The sequence below is a fragment of the Spodoptera frugiperda genome, chromosome 4, assembly GCF_023101765.2.
Source record: "Spodoptera frugiperda isolate SF20-4 chromosome 4, AGI-APGP_CSIRO_Sfru_2.0, whole genome shotgun sequence".
Taxonomy (NCBI): Eukaryota; Metazoa; Arthropoda; class Insecta; order Lepidoptera; family Noctuidae; genus Spodoptera; species Spodoptera frugiperda.
Window position 1 is genome coordinate 5743155 of NC_064215.1, and position 16931 is coordinate 5760085.

Genomic DNA, 16931 nt, shown 5'->3' on the forward strand with positions numbered 1-16931 from the left:
AGTCATAACAAGTTCGATCACGACAAATGTTCCAAATATTGGGTATTCACTGTACATAACACTTTCTGAGTCAAACACGGCGCTGTTATTGGCAGCATCTTCACTGTCACTCGGCGGCAGGACCGTAGTATCACTTTCGTTCAGTGCCGCGTCTGCAGCCGGCGTCGCGAGCGTCGTCAGCAACTCCATGACATTGTTGTTGTCAACAACTGATTGCACGCTGTCCTCCGACATTTTGACTACATGGATATTATTTTATTTAAACACAAGAACCACGTGTAGAGTGCGCCCACCGGGCTGCCAGACTGCTAGTCAAATGATACTGTAATGAGAAACGGGAAACAACAGCTTACATAGGTATATATTATTCATAGGTAAATGATACACAAGTTATTGGAATTTGCGGTTTTGTAGACGTCATAGCGGTGGGTACAAAATACCCGAGTACGAGTGACTTCTACTTAGAGGTCGATATATTGTACAGTATGTACTTACACATGTAATATGTTCCACAATAAAATATTCAAGTAGATTCTATTCTAGAAGATATATTTCGAAGTATTCAGAGGAATAAGTTATTTTCTCGTGTTCGGAATTTAATATTCCACGAGTTACCTTTGATATCACGATATTAAATGTTATTGTCATACTTATCTGAAGCAAGCTGCTGGATATGCAACTGTTAAGTTGATATTTCTTGCCGTACATATCTGTAGCACATAATAAACTCGATATCAATGCACAATGTATGGTGACATATGTATACCTACAACACTATCTATTTATTAGTATGTAAATTAACAAAATATTTAATAACATTTATTAGTAATTCAATTATACTTAAATAGGCATTTCCTCCCGAAATACTGCGTATTTAAAATTTCAGAAAACATGACAAACGCAAAGGTAACTATTTAGAAAAATTATATGAGGAAAAAAGAAACAACACACGTCTTACAGGAACAGTTATTTTCCTCAAAACACATACAAAGCGAAATTGGGTGCTTTGCAACCGAAGTAAGTTGAAGTGAAACTCGGCACTTTTCCTTAAGAAGACCTTTAACTGCGCTAGATAAACATGGCTGGCAATTGCTTAGTGTGAAGGGTCCTTGCGAAAGCGGTGCGATCAATAGGTTTAAAATATGGGTCAAGCTCAGCGCGAGTCCTACGCTACAGTGCCCACCTGCGCCGTGCCTTTGAGTGCACACTGCACGTTGCCAATTCTTATTGCACTCTCGATACATTACCCATCACATTATTTATTTACTATAAGTTCACCTCTCATTTAAAACTTAGCAAAATAAATTGACCAGCTGTCGTTTTGAAGGTACCTATTCTATTCTAATAGGTATGGAGACCGGCGACAAACAATACAGTTTAAATGTAAGTAAGTACCATTTTTCCCCGATCGATGACATCGACGTTAGTAATTGCAGGCAATAATGGAACTATTTTGTTTATGTTTTGTAATAGGTATCGAATATAATCTTCTGCTATGAATTCATACAGTAACACATGGTTTGTGATTTTATTAAAATGACTAAAGTCGCGTGTGTGTGTGTGTGTGCTTTTCGAGTGAGACGTTGAGGGATGTAAAAATAAGTGTAGTAGGCAACTTGATTTTATACAACGTGTAACAAAATACCCATATACATCAAGTAGCACTAAAGAATACAGGTTGAATAGAGTCTCTACATAAAGTTTCAGCTTAAAATAAGTTTAAAAAAATTGTTACCAAATACTTGTTGTCGCATGGTTCTTAATTTTAAATCATCATAGAAAACATATCACAGCACTATAAGGGTCACTCGCTAATTACGAAACATTTCTTCTGTAAATCTGATCGCCTAGTACCTGTATCTACCAATTTTTTCTGGAATTTTATGTATTAGAAAAATTCATAATTTCGTTCCATGAAACATGAGTTTAAAAAGCCCTTTCCGTGTCGTTTGTTATGTTGTCTAGAAACCGTGTACCTGATATGTTTATCCCCTTTTTGTTACACCGTGTATATGTATATCTCAACTAAATAGTTATAATGGTGTGTAGCATTGTGCTAAGCTGATTAATTTAATGCATTTATACAAACGTGCCCTGTCCATACGCATATTGGACAGCTGGAATGTTATTTCAATTAGTGCTCGCTCTCGACATTGTAGGCCGGATGATCCGCGCTAATCTGCAAGGGATCAAAGCTTATTTTATTACTACTAATTGATATAACATTGTTCATAATCCTGTTGCAAGAAATACTAATTATTTTGCATTTAATTCTGTTTACAATGTTTTCAGTTCGTATATTTGAACTAACTTTACAAATTAAACAGGTTCAACTTTCAACGTAAGCGGATTATTTGAATAAACATTTTCTGTTAAATTCAAAATTGCAATTTTAAACGGTCAACAATGTCTGAATAACAAATATTCACTTGTTATACCTACAGAACCAAATTACCAGGATAAATTCTATTATTATCCTGCCTGAGATAACGTAATATTAAATAATTAATAGTTTAAATTGTTTGTTAATTAAAGTAATAGCTGAAACCACATAGGTGCCTACATAACTCACGTAGGTACCTAGACATTAGTAGTTATACGATAAACATTTTAAGTTGGCAGGAAGCGGGTTTGCAGCGCTAGTTCTAACGATCTTACTAAAGAGGTTAAGACAGAAGGTTTAATGTGCAAGGAGCTAACCATCATAATATAAGTATGGTATAAAGAATTAACAACACAAAATAAAACGTCGTGACCGACATTAAAATTTCTAAAGAGAACTGGAAACGTAAGTACATCATACTGTATTTTGTGCAGGTACCAAGCAAATGAAACTAATCTAAACGGTTTATAGATTTTAACCTTTATTGTAAAAATCATACGCTTCAAAAAGTATTAAAGAAAGATATGTTATAAAGGTTCATGTTTAAATACCAGTCTAGAATAATTAGAATTATCTAATGTTAGAAACGATTTGCTGTAAAAGTTAAACTATACATATCAATATAAAATCATTATATCACTTCCTTCTATTACGCACGCAAGGCTATAGACAAATCATAGCTGTATATAGGCATAAAAATGTAAGTAGGTACCCTAAAAAAAATAAACTCATTAAATGACGCAGACTCACGAGCGTCGGTGTGCGTATAAGTAATTCATCAGTAAAGTGAAGGGACTCATTTGTTACGCATTTTACGAAGGAAATTGAATACAAGTGTGACACATGTGTGTGTGTCGACAGACGAGTGACGAAACGTAACAACTCGAGAATTAGGAGGCACGAGTATGTGACTCAAAAATATTGATAAATACATGTAATAGATAAGACGCTATGACGACAGACTGTAACTTCTTTATTTGTGGGTATTTTGATGTAAAGGTTTGTTATGTATACCTTGTTAAATGTAGCATAATAGGTATATAAGTTTCATCTAAAGAGTTATACTGCGGGTCGTAGAATTATTAAATAATCCAGATTCTATTATCTTCTCTGTTACTCTACTAAGTATTATCTTTGTCTTAAATAATGATTATCACACTAAAATATTTCAGTAATAAGATTATGTATCGTTGTAAATGTTTTTTGTTGGATTAAATCTATGCCTCTTATATGATAATCTATTGTATTATCTGTGGTCTTTTCTATAAAAACAAGATTAATTGTGTATGATTAGTGTACTAGTGCAGTTGTATTTTACTCTGAATTAAAGTTTTTCTACATTTTACAACGAATACAGTGATTTCACTACCGCGTAACAACATTTTTATTGTCATCAAGACCTTAAATATGGAACGTTGTTCAACAAAACGTGAAAAAGTCCAAGTAGAAAAATGCTTTCCTTTGTTTTATACTTAGTGCTTAATTACTAGAACTCTTTAGTGCTTCTGAGCTTGGTTGTGGCGCGGTGTAGTGGAGTGGCCGTCACTCGCCGCGCTCATTTCCGGTCGCCAATCGATAATCAGATCCATTGATGTGCACTCCGCTTAGATTGGATTTGCGACCTGTGGATATACGCCTTGCCTCGACACGCACGTCTCTACTCGAACGATATTGTTATCCTTAATATCTTGATAACCGTAATAAATATCCCTCTATACATATGTTTTATATCCTAATATATACCGTGGTTAATTAATATATTTAAAATGATTGTAGTTCAAATAATAATCAAACATTTGTAATAGTACTTATAACCTCTAGTAGTAGGTATTGTACGCAATACGCATTCGTACAAACATATATTGAAGGAAAAAAATAAGTCACAATTTCGGTGTTTTGGATGTAGTTGGGAACTTCCAATAAACTATAACGTATATTGCTTCTCAAAAAACTTGTTCGACGAATCAAAGAGACTCGTTCGTTCCTCTATTCCTTTGTTTTTCGTTTTGATCGACATTTACAATTTTGAGTCTCCTGCGAATAAGTCCAAACCGATTTCATACCAATCTCGCGGGACAAAGGTTGCAGTCGCGTCGAGTTCGTTGTGTTTCCCTTTCATAACATTTCATATCTAGACGAGAGAGCTCTGAACTTGTTTCTGCTATCTACACATTTTATCACATGTCATGTTTGATGAGTGATAACATTCAATATATATTTTTATCGCCGAATTGTAATAAAGCTCTATGATGAAGGTCGTATTTATTCTTTTTCTATGAACGTTTATCGCTTGTAATAATCTCCCGTGTTGTTGCTTCTGACGTAGAGTTTTACGCGACGGCTCACAATTCCTATAAGTTGATGTGGATTTTATGGTGTGTGCTAATTTACGCGCTCGTAACAGCTCCGCCAGTTGGTGTCTAATGACTGTGGAAGACAATCAGAAAGCTATCTAATAGGCTGTTTACTTAATGTTTACCCACATCCGACACAGGCCCGTGTTGACATGGAATTCTAACTTTGTGTTATCATGACGGGTTCATTTAATTAAATTAGCTTTTATAAATATGACAACTGTAATTGTTCTGAAAATTTATAATAAAGAGGATGAAAATTATGAAATTAAATGTTACGCTTATATTTTTGTGATGAGGTCAGGAAAAATGTACATGTTGTAGGTACTCACAGTATTTGTTTATTCTGTTTTACTATGCTTCTTATACACAAACTTTTTCACTAGTCTTTTCTCAACTATTATAGAAGTGAAACATATTTCTCAGACAATAATGACTGTTGCCATTTGAAACCGATGAAACGGGTCGTGGAACGTTCAAATTAGTTGGTTAATTGGATGTTGGAGTTAACTGCTGCAGGAGCTCGATAACGCGCAGTCAAACTAGGCAGCTCCGAGAACAAAGGGAGACTTAAGCCAGACAGCGGACACACTGGTGACCCGCGCACCTAGTTTCTAGCTAGAATACATTCGTCAAATTGCCTCATAGATCATTGGCCAGCACAACTTCCAGACTTGATTTGAAAAAGCGTCACGTAAACTGTCCTCTTTCATTTTTCATTTTGGATTTATAACAATGTTTTTATTAGAAATACAATGACAAGCTAATCCCATTTGACGCACGTTTATTTAACCAGAATTTAGACTAAAGAAAAATATACGAAGAAAGCGAGAGGAACCGTCTGTTCCTCTCGCAAAATATAACTTATTCCTGAATATTTAAAAGACATTTATGTTGAATACGTAAGATTGGTGTGTTGCCCCTGTTTACAGGTGATCATGTTGTTGACATGTAATATTGACACGGATCCTATACTAGCCTCGTGCCGAACACATCGGATTGACAAATTATTCGTACGAGAAACGTGTCACGTGCTTCTTTTAAATCGAGCCAATGTATAAAACGATAGGTAATTCTTTTATTTCTTTAAATGCCCATTTGTAAATCGTGTTTAGACGTGTTGAGTGTACTTACGTAAACATATGTTGATAAACATCTGATCAACTTGTCGCAACAAAGGGCAAGACTGTACCTACATTCGTTTATGATACACATTATGAATATGATATTTAGTTAAGTTATACTGGTGATGTGTAGAGTAGGGTTAGGTGCGTTAGAACTTATATTGTTCAAGTTTTTAAGATTTTTTTTATTACTTCTGGCGATTAATAGCATTAAAATTGTATTTAGATAGTGTAACTAAATAGTGAACAGTTTGGGCTCTCACTTGTGAATGCTCTCAATGGTGAATAGGAATAATATTTTTAAATAATTATTTAATTAATCTTTTATTTATATTTAAATATCCTTTAATTAAAATGTTCACTGTTAGAATTAATTAGGTACCTAATAAACCCAATGGTTTGTGGTTGTAATAGCTACTCGTATTATACAATTTCGATTGTGGCAGACTTAACGATTTGACATAAGGCCAGCGTTTAAGCCAAGCTTTAAAAAATCTCTCATCTGTTGTTATTCGAAATATTCTATAAATGATTTTTGCAAATTATTTACATAAAGAATTTTAGTTACATTTAAATTAATTATACATTCATTATTTGTAGCGAAGAAATTCGTGCGCTCGCATAAGTAAGTTGGATGTCCTTTCTTTGGATGAGAGGTCTTTGCCCTTCAACAGCAGCAGTGATACAATTAGACTGTACTTATTGGAATTATTAAAAATATTCAAACCATTTTCGTAGAAAATAATTTTTAATTTGTGAAGTTATTTTTCTTTTGGCTTTATTATGATTCCAGGTATACTCCCACGGCTGGTGAGAACAGTGCAGTAATAATGGTGTAGGCGGAGTTACCATCGTCCTACGCTAAACCAGTTACATTTACTCTATTATTAATATCACATCAGTTTAAGCCGTGGCTTTCTCTGCCTATTTTAGGCTTAAGATTATTGGGAATAAGCCTTTGCTAATGGCGTCTAATGATTAGCTTATACACTATATGTTGAAAATTTTAAATAATGATTAATTATTGTAACGTATCGTCATGCCTTTTATCCCAGAAGGGGTAGGCAGAGGTGCACATTACGGCACATTATTAATTATTATGTTAAAATTCTGTTGTTGTTATTAGGAATTCTGTGTTTACTTGCTTCAACAAACCAATCGTATTTTTTCACACCAATATTATACGATCTTTGATAAGTATATGAAGAAAAATATGAAAGCAATTTCACTTGTTTTATCGGGAGACGGCGCGACGGTGGCAGTCAAAACTTTGCTAATCACCGTTCGAACGACCACCCGCTTAAGAATAAATTACCACAGGAAAGTTTTACGCAAAGTAATTAAGTTAGTACAGTGTACAGTGAAGTTGGTGCTTACTAAATATGCGTCGAGAACATCTAGTTAAGTACACCGAGACTCCGACTAACTGCATCGGAGCACAGAGTCCCGAGTGCAGGGAAACTTCCCCGCAGTCCCGTAGTGCATGCGGGCTGCTACTTGTCGCACCAATAACATTAATTAATGGTGCTTAACGACTGGGCTTTTTCCAGTTGTGCAACCTCTATTTGTGCCGTTAGGCTTCAGCCATTCTGTCTCCTGCGTTAAATTTCACCGAAGGAAGTGGAAACTATAGTTTTCTTGTCTTTTTATTTCCTCTAATTATTTTTTCTGGTTTATTTCGTTGCGGGATCCAAGACAGTTATTCATGTCCCTGAGACGCGTCGGCCTTCAGTGTTCCGGCTTTTTCATGGTTTTATCTACTGTAGATCCTGGCTTACAGAAGTTGCAAAGGTTCGGGAGGTAGTGGCAGCCTTGTCCCACTAAAAATATGGTACTCGCAAACTGTTTAGTAATGAAATGTACATTTTTTTTATATAAATAAATATCTACTATATTACTATTGACAAGTTAGAAAAGAATATAAATAGATTTTTGTTAAGTGCACATAACATCAATAAATCTGGAACGTTTTATTTTTCTTGTTACTCTTCAGAAGAACCAGAACCTAAACGTGCTCAGATTTTAAAACTTTGTCTCGAATGTGGTGAAAATTACATTTCTACTCGTAGCATTTCTTTAAAGAAGCTAATGTTATTGCTACGATCGCTACGTCTGCTACGAATACTACGACTGCTACGTCTTGCCGCTACGAACATACAGTGGTAAACATTTTTCCATAATAGTTTCAAATGATGTCATTCATTAAGTATTAATTATAATAATCGGTCCATTTAGCTTCAAGTAAAGTTTATTGCTTTTCACTATAAATCTAAACTGAACCGTTATTAATTGATGTAAAGAACGTTCAAATTTTATAACAGAGCTTTTTTAAGGATTGTTTTATACTCATAGATACTCGAGTAGAAAAGCTATAATATTTATAATATCAGCCGTGTATTTCAGCCCCAAAGTAGATAAACTACGAATGAAGTAATGGTAGAGCGATAGTGAATGTCCGTAAATCAATAATGTGATAGAGTTGTAAACAGAAGTTAGTGATTAAAAGAGGTTTGAGATCACCTGTCGCGTACACGATCAACAGGAAGGGGACCCGGGCGAGGCTCGCAGGAGCACGGAGCACGCAGAGGACGCCAGTCGCCGCCCAGCCGCCCTCCGCGACACACGCACCGCGCAGCGCCCGCGCCCTGCACCCGCCGCGCCGATCCGCCGACCGACTCGTCGCACTTACGCCTCATCACGTACCGTCTTCGGTTTGTGCATTTATTCATCATCAAATTATAACTAACTTTAACATCTCTCTCGAAATAAAAGCTCTAAGCTTCACAAATTAAGTTCGAATATCGGAAAAAGAACTGAGATCGTTCGAAGTTTACAGAGTGCCAACGGATAGCGAAGGATTCTCCGCGCCCTCGTAATGTATTTCGCTTGAGGCCAGGTAAGTTTTAAGTAACATTAAGTGCTAACTTATAAATATCTTCCAAAGACTTTTGTTTTCATAAAATAGTTAAAAATAACTAATTTGTGTAATTTTTCGTTTATGTTTTTATTTTTATTATTGTTTATTTGTTTGTTAAATAAATGTTGTGGCTTATTATGTTGTACTTTTTTTTTATTTGTGTTTTTTGTTACCCTTTACTAAATTGTGGTACCTATGTTAGGTATTACAATTTATTTTTATTCGTATCCTCGTATAACAAAGCAAACGAAATAAGTACTACAATATACTACAAGGATTCACAAAGAAATAAAACCTACATTCTTCTTGTATAAAATAAAACATTTTCTTAAGACTTTTTTCTTGTTTGTACTTTAGAAGTTTTCCGATGAATTGGATAAAATACTTGTTTGTATTGTATTACTTTCACGACGAACAGTGCAAAGTTGAACGTGAGTTGTATCTACGATGTTCTTCTGCGATGTCCTTGGTCAGTAGGTGGGGTTCATATGCCAAAATGTGAAGGCCGCGCTCGCAGCGACTCACTCGCTCGCTGCAACTTTGCATTCATTGCGCTCACATACGTGACGGATACATCAATTTACAGTCACAAGTTATCGCAAATCAGCGCAATTTGTCAACATGACTTTATCGTAAGAGCAAACAAATTAGTTATTGAAAACTTTTGCATCTATTTCATGAGAAAAAATATTTACCTATCGCTCCGAATTTATAGACATACACATGAAGCCCGCAATATGCACTGGAAAGTTTTTGTGAGGCTCTTTTCAAAGTTCAGTACGAAAAATCTCGGATGTAACTAACATACAGGTACATAGGAACGCTCTTTTTAATTATTCGTCCGACGTTTCCATCGTTGACTATTCCCATTTATGAAACACGTCGGAACGGCCGGTGACTGTCGGGAAATTCGGAATTTCTGTTCTGGACTGAACACAATCTGAATACGGGGCAAAAAATTGCAATTTGATACTATTCAAATAACATTGGATGGAATATCATTTACATATTTTGAACGGCTAATCAGTTGTATGAATTTAGATGAAATCATTCATGTTTTCTGGTGAAATCGCTCGTATTTTCCGACGTGGAAATTTTACCCGCGTTTTGTGTTCGTTTCACCTGTACATGTACATTGTAATCATGTTAGACGATGATATTTTTAACTTATAGCTAAAATTTTCGGAGCGGACATGAACCAGAAATAAATAAAAGAAGATTTTATCTTCTATTCCAAATAAACGGACAAACGAAGATCATAAAATTAGAAGTAACGCAAGTAGCATTTTATGATTTCTTTATCTCAACATAATAATTTCATTCTTACGTTGGTATACCATACATAAAATACGTCTTTTGAAACCCATCATTCGAGGAACATTGACATGATAAGTTACCCATTCAGATTGTGACAAGGAGGCCACATTATTGGATTTTACAGAAGACGTTTATTTCACCCCGTGATGTAATATCTACGTTACATCACAATAAATGTCAATTCCAGGATCTTAGATCAGATAGCGGGGGCGGGTTTACCCGAACTGATTGCAAGGAAGTTCAGAGTATCGATAGTTATTGAGAACTCACTAAAGTCTCCGTTTCTGAGTATTGTGCGAAGGGGATAACGATAGCTCAACCTCTCTTTTCACACAAATAAACAGCAGTTGAAACAAACAGCATAAATTCTCCTTCTTTGTATTTTGGGCTTTCTTTATTTCTATAAAATTCGTTTTCTTTTAAAATAAAATGTTTGTACAATAAATTCAAGGGACTCGAGACTTGACCCATAGGAGAAATTACGATATTGATCTCAATCTGAACTGATGTCTTTGTATTCTAAATGTTACACTTCTTTTATATGTTTTTCAAAGGGTTTGGGTCAAATATTTCTTGATAGAGGAATAAAACACTAAAATAAAATAATTTCTTCATTCTTTCGAAAGGGTAGACAAAGTAAGACAGCAAGTTTTGCTAGTTATGTTATTAGTCCCTTGGGATGGGGTTCGAGTCAAAACCAGACTCCTTGCTTAGAATTCAAATACAGTGAGATCAATACGTAACAAAAGCAGAGAAATAACAAAATGTTTTCATTTATCTAAACGGATAAAATTATTAGTATCACTTTACCTGTGGTTATATTTTTTTCGATAAGTATTTTCTGTCTGTTGTCTAATTTAGTCCTAGTGACACCTTAAAACATGTTAGATTTTATGTAACTACTGATAATTACGCGATAAAAAAATGTAATACGTTTTTTCTTAACTTAAGAATCTTATCCAGGACCTAGACTAGTTACACTAGTGACATATTGAACTATAAGGCTTTCAGAAAGCCTAGACAATAGGTTTACATAAAAGGGCCTGAAACATACGAGTACCTACTGTTATTGTTACTACTCAGAAGTTTCTAGTTCTTTTTAAGTCAATGAAGTCTCGGAACTTTCCTATGTGAACTTAACTATACGAAATGTACCGAAATCTTGTAACCATGTTACAGACCGACATTCTTTGTGTCCCGCCGACATTTTTATGTACTTGTCCTGATTTTATCTAAATATAGGTTACGTTCTCATATATTTTTATTTCTTTATCAGATTGTATGAGAAATATATTTGTTTGCTGTCGAAGTCTAGCAGTTGTAAGTAAACGTCACATTGAGAGAGAGAGAACGAGATCTTATTTTCAGTTCTCGAGCTAGGTAAGCTTCGATCAGCCTTTTTGATTTTACTAACTTATCTGGGTTCTTGAATCACTATTTATATATAACCCTATTTTTATATTAACTATCGTGATATCTAAAAAATCTCAGTTAACTTACATATATTAATCTCATGCAACGAGCGCAGACGCCACGCACTCTACATTTTGACCCGACTGCGCCAGAAGGAGGGTCTATGTTTTTAGTGTATGTATGTATGTATGTATGTATGTATGTATAATTGTTTGGCACGCTCTGCAGCCTAAACGGCTTGATGGATTTTGACTTGAGAGGTGTCGTTAGATTCGTATTTACTGTGAGAGTGACACTGGATATATCAAAATAATAAAAAACAAAATGGCGGATTTTTGGCGCCAAATTCGAATATTAGCTCACTCTCTAGCCTAAACGGCTTGATGGATTTTGACTTGAGAGGTGTCGTTAGATTCGTATCTTACTGTGAGAATGACACTAAATATATAAAAATAATGAAAAAACACAAAATGGCGGATTTTTGGCGCCAAATTCGAATATTTCTCACTCTCTAGCCTAAACGGCTTGATGGATTTCCGCTTGATAGGGGTCGTTTGATTCGTATTTACTGTGAGAGTGACACTCGATATATCAAAATAAAAAAATAATAAAACTTAGTCCGAAAAATTAATAAAAAAGGTAATTTAAAAAACTAAAAATGACTGCGTTTCTTTATAATATGAAAATGTAAAAACAATAAAACAAGAAAGTCATCGTAAAATTGAAGCAGTCGGGACCCATTCTAGAAAGCCAACCGTATGTGCCCTCACTAAGTCTTCATATTTAGAATGGGTCCCGACTGCTTCAATTTTACGATGACTTGTTTTAAATTTTTTCATTTTAATATTATAAAGAAACGCAGTCGGGTTTTTTAGTTTTTTAAATTACCTTTTTATTTTAGTTAATTACCTATTTGTTAATGTGGATATTGATTTGTCTCCTAGTTATTGACGATGAGATATGAATTTAGAATAAAACTATAGATTTTCCTGTGCAAAAAATTTGGGAAAGTGAACTCTTAAAATAATAGATTGAGATAAACCTATGACATATGTTTAGATCTATCCATTGCACTGCAATAAGTAGTTAGGTATGCAATCTACAATGTGATAGGCGTGGGACTTCTAACCCGTTAAGGCTGAGTACTACATCAAATTTTATCGATAAAAAAATAATATGGGGGTTGAACCCCTAATTGAAAATATAGGAAAATAGTGATTTTTTCGGTAAGAATAATTCACAAATGATTTTTTTTTCTCACCAAAACATTATCAAACATATGAAAAAAGTAATGAATTAGTTAGCCAAGGTTATTAGCTACCGTTTGTCGTCTTTTTTTGTTTCTACGACGCATACAACCTTTGATATCAAAAAAAGTAAAAAATATATTAAAATAGCCATAATTTTTGGGGAGGGGATTCGACCCCTTCGACCCAGGACTTTTGTCGATAAAATTAGATGTAGTATTCAGCCTTAACGGGTTAGAAGTCTCGCCCCTATCACATTGTATAATTGGAATGCTACTGGTAATCTATTTATTGAAATGTCAACACTAATTTGTTGACCTTTAGCATTGATAATTTCATCTCAGGTAATCAAATACACCGACCGCTTATAGAATATTGATTAACCTCGACGGTTGCGTTTAGTACTTCAGTTTTTCCTGTTACATCAACAGCCGAGCCTAAAATATCAACCCTATATATCTTTGTAGTCCCACCACAGATAGGGCCTATTAGGGCTAATGCTTGATCCGGAGCTGTGGACTACCTAGCGGCGTTACCGGGGCTCCGACTCGAAAAACAGGAGTAGAAAAGGGGTGGTTTATTTCCCTCCTTAAAAAAATGTTTATAGTCAGTTAAAATAACAACAATGTCATCGTGTAACTTCATCACCATTATGTATTGAATATAATAACTGTGAAGATATAGGAAAGGAAGTTTATTATGAAAATAATATAAAACGTACTCCTCGCGAAGAGATCGTTATTTCTGAGACGTGCATAAATGAAGAATGATATTCTAGGCAAGCGAACTACGTCGTAGAGCGATCGTCACTTTGAGAAAATGTTAAAAGACTTTATATAATATCAACCCTGCCTTTTGTGGGAAGGTTTACTGAGATGTCAGTACTGCACATCTATTATATTATATCGTTACACATTAAAATCTGAATTCTCAATTAATTTGATGCGCCTTTTGATGGCACTCACAGTCACAAACGAATCAAAAGTAAAAGACCGACCGAAGCATTTCATTTTCCACTCAGAATACAGTTACGATTTGAAGAGAATTCGGTTTAGATGTCGTTTTGAGCAAAGAGAGCGATTGAAAAAGAGGCAGAGGAGATGGACGTCGCAATTTACATGAAAGTTTATTTGCCAAGCCTGCGTCGGACGCGGAGTGGAGGCTTTAATTAAACGCGCCACAGGAACACCCAGCTGACTCAAAAGATTATTTTGTAATTTATTTTATTAATATATCTGTATTCAGTGGTAACGGAACTGTTGCCTTTATTTTGTGAGGCAAGCTTTTGTTTTAGTGTGAACATCGATCGATTACCTCGCCTTTCTAGTACAGAAACGATGTTTAAATTGTCAGATTAGATGAATTATTTCCGTGGTTAATTAAAACAACACAATACAATGCAAGTACTGTCTAGTGTTACACAATGATTCGTGCTGTAGAATAAAGAATATATTTCTCTTCAAATAAATGAAGCCCTAACTGGTGAAAAGTTGAAATTATGTTTTGTATTCAGACTGGAAAATATAAGTGATAATATGGTAAGCTTGTCAGTCAATGTCATTATCAGTATTCATCAATCTCTTGATTAAAATAGACTGGGTACGTGTGTAGCGAGGGTAGGCTGACGATGAGAGCTTAGTATACATAGACTGTATTTAGTATATATACATGTATAGACTGAGGTTAACGGGTGTTAAGCGTCAGCTTATCGAAGTATTCGTGCCTACAGTCGTAAAGTATATCCTTTCACGTGCCTGGCCCGGATTAGCATTGAAATAGAGTCATAATGGACAGTGCACTTAGTACTCGTAAGGTAGTAGAGGGATCGGATTAGTACATAATATCATCACACCTTTTTCTTATAATTATATCGGATTAGAACTTTCTAACTATTTTATTCAAACGTTGCCCCATATTCGGTTTTTCTCCTGTGTTGTGGGTTCGTTTCATCATACAAGTTCAGATACACATGACACCCACACCCAAAACAACAATTTGTAGATTACACAAAGATTCCTTCGTGCGAGAATCGAACCCGCTACACCTTGCCCAGTCACCGCACCAACCGTTATCGTTAACTAACACATAGGATATTTTTACTTTCTTATGACATGGGTGAACGTAAGCTAGCTTCTGCCTAGTCCATTACACAAAGGTTAGCTCACAGTATTGATTGCTGACCTTTGTTTCAGGACCTCGATGTTCCGTTGAAAAGATTGTTGTGCCCCATTTTATAACGAGAGTGTTGTTTTGCATTGTTCCAATAATTTTGTGATTAATTAGGCCGCAGCATGCAATTGGTGTATTGTTTTACGTTATTATACTTCTCCATTTCGCTAATTAAGTTGTAAGCTATATGATAGATTGGAATTGAGCGTTGGATATCTATGATTATAAATAAATCCGTGTTCTCTACAGTACGTAAATCTTCATATTACCTTCTCCAATTTATAATCTGAATAATTTATACTATTGCAATGCTTTTTAATTTGTAATTTTTTTCTCTGTCATCAAAAGTTGCAATCGTCAAACAGTTTTGTCTGATTAAAATTTTAGTCTCATAAAAGTCTGGTGTTACGAGTATTTTACACTTCGAAAAGCTGAAATTCACTGGTAGAAAATTACATAGGACATTTTAAATTGGTTTACATAACGACAGCGGAGCAAACTGACGATGTCTTTATACAAAATGAACCACGAAAATATTGTAAAAATCGCGCGGAACTTAATGAAGTTAGTTACTGTCTCTAGAGCCTACTCTAGCTTTTAAAAGGTTTGACAATTTCACGGTATTAACATAAACCCAATAATAACTTTAGGTAGACATTAGACTTACGTATTATGCTAAAGCTTTAAACTTCATATCAGTAATTACTCAATCTCGCATAAATCAAACGTGATATATTTTTTTGTTTGTGCACTTTTTGTAGCAGGTATAATATACAATTTCGTCACTATATTATTAGGAAGCGACCATCATTACCAAATACCAACCCAAAATAGTAGCTACAGCACGGTAGCGGTAGCGTTATTAAGCATTTCTTACTACTAACTACCGGGCGGTTTTAACGGTGCGCAGTGCTCCGTATCGAAAATCAGGAGAAGGAACTGGGTGGTTTTTAGTCACTTTTAACACGTTAACTGCCACGTAGATCACCGGTGACCTACGTTAGTGGAGGATTTGCCTTCAACAGTTTTCAGATGGCAGTTAAAGGCTTAATCAGTAAAAGTTTGCCTCGTCAAAGCGGGAGAAGTCATAGGATGATTTCACCCTCTCAAAAAAAAAAACATATCTTTATCATGCACAAACCCAAAAGAACACTTAACCTCACGTTTTGTATTAGCAGTTGCAACTACTCTCCAACAAAGCAATCTTAAAGTAATTAGTAATTAATTTATTAAAGAACAAAGTTATAGACCATTAAGTTTAATTGGTTTGTTTATTAAAAGTATTAGGAGTTTTATATCGTAACTGCCGATTATGAGGTTTAGAATCGTTAATAAATTAGGAAAGATTAGGTAGTTAATAGATTTATTTCAGGTCATAGGTACTTGCTTCAAATAAATATTGGACGAATATTTTATTTGTGTGAAGGAAGTGTGGGAATGGCCTAGTTTTCGGTAATGTTGTTACAAAAAACAATTGAAACACGAAGTTTAAGTTAGCGCTCGGCGTCTGCCGCGAAGTTCACATAGGCTCGCCCTCTCTGTTACATGTGACTAAACAAAAGTAGCGTAAACTAGGTTTACTACACCTGTGCCTACCTTTCGAGGAAACGGGCAGGGAGTAAAACTTTTATGTTTTTTTTTAAACTCCCATGTAGGTATTGTATTTACTCTACAAATGTACTACTAACTACACCAACTCATTAGATAAAAGATTTTCACACTTATGACACTTTGTAATAAAGTTCAAAATCTTCTTTAGATACCCAGACGTGCTGCACGAGGGTCTTTCCGTGGCTTCCCCAAAACCATCTGTTTTTCCGGGCGATACAATATAATTTTACCAAATGTCACTCACGGTGGTTGACACTGATACAATCATGTCAGGATTGGACGGTTCCAGAGATAGTGGTCACGTGACTGACATCCCTGACGTCATCATCGTTTTACGCGGTTCTGAAACGCGGATGAAATAATAATTACTGGTTCCGGATAGACCATTTCTATAAG

The 16931-nt window shown here is 35.1% G+C and overlaps 1 protein-coding gene across 2 annotated transcripts in view; it reads left to right on the forward strand.

Moving 5' to 3' along the window:
* Window positions 1-8413: 8413 nt before the first annotated feature.
* Window positions 8414-16931, forward strand: part of LOC118272684 (BAI1-associated protein 3) — a 60135-nt gene continuing 51617 nt past the window's right edge. For both annotated transcript variants that reach the window (XM_035589318.2, XM_050708008.1), the window contains exon 1: window positions 8414-8757. The gene's annotated coding sequence lies outside the window, so the exon portion shown is untranslated. The remainder of the gene's footprint in view (window positions 8758-16931) is intronic.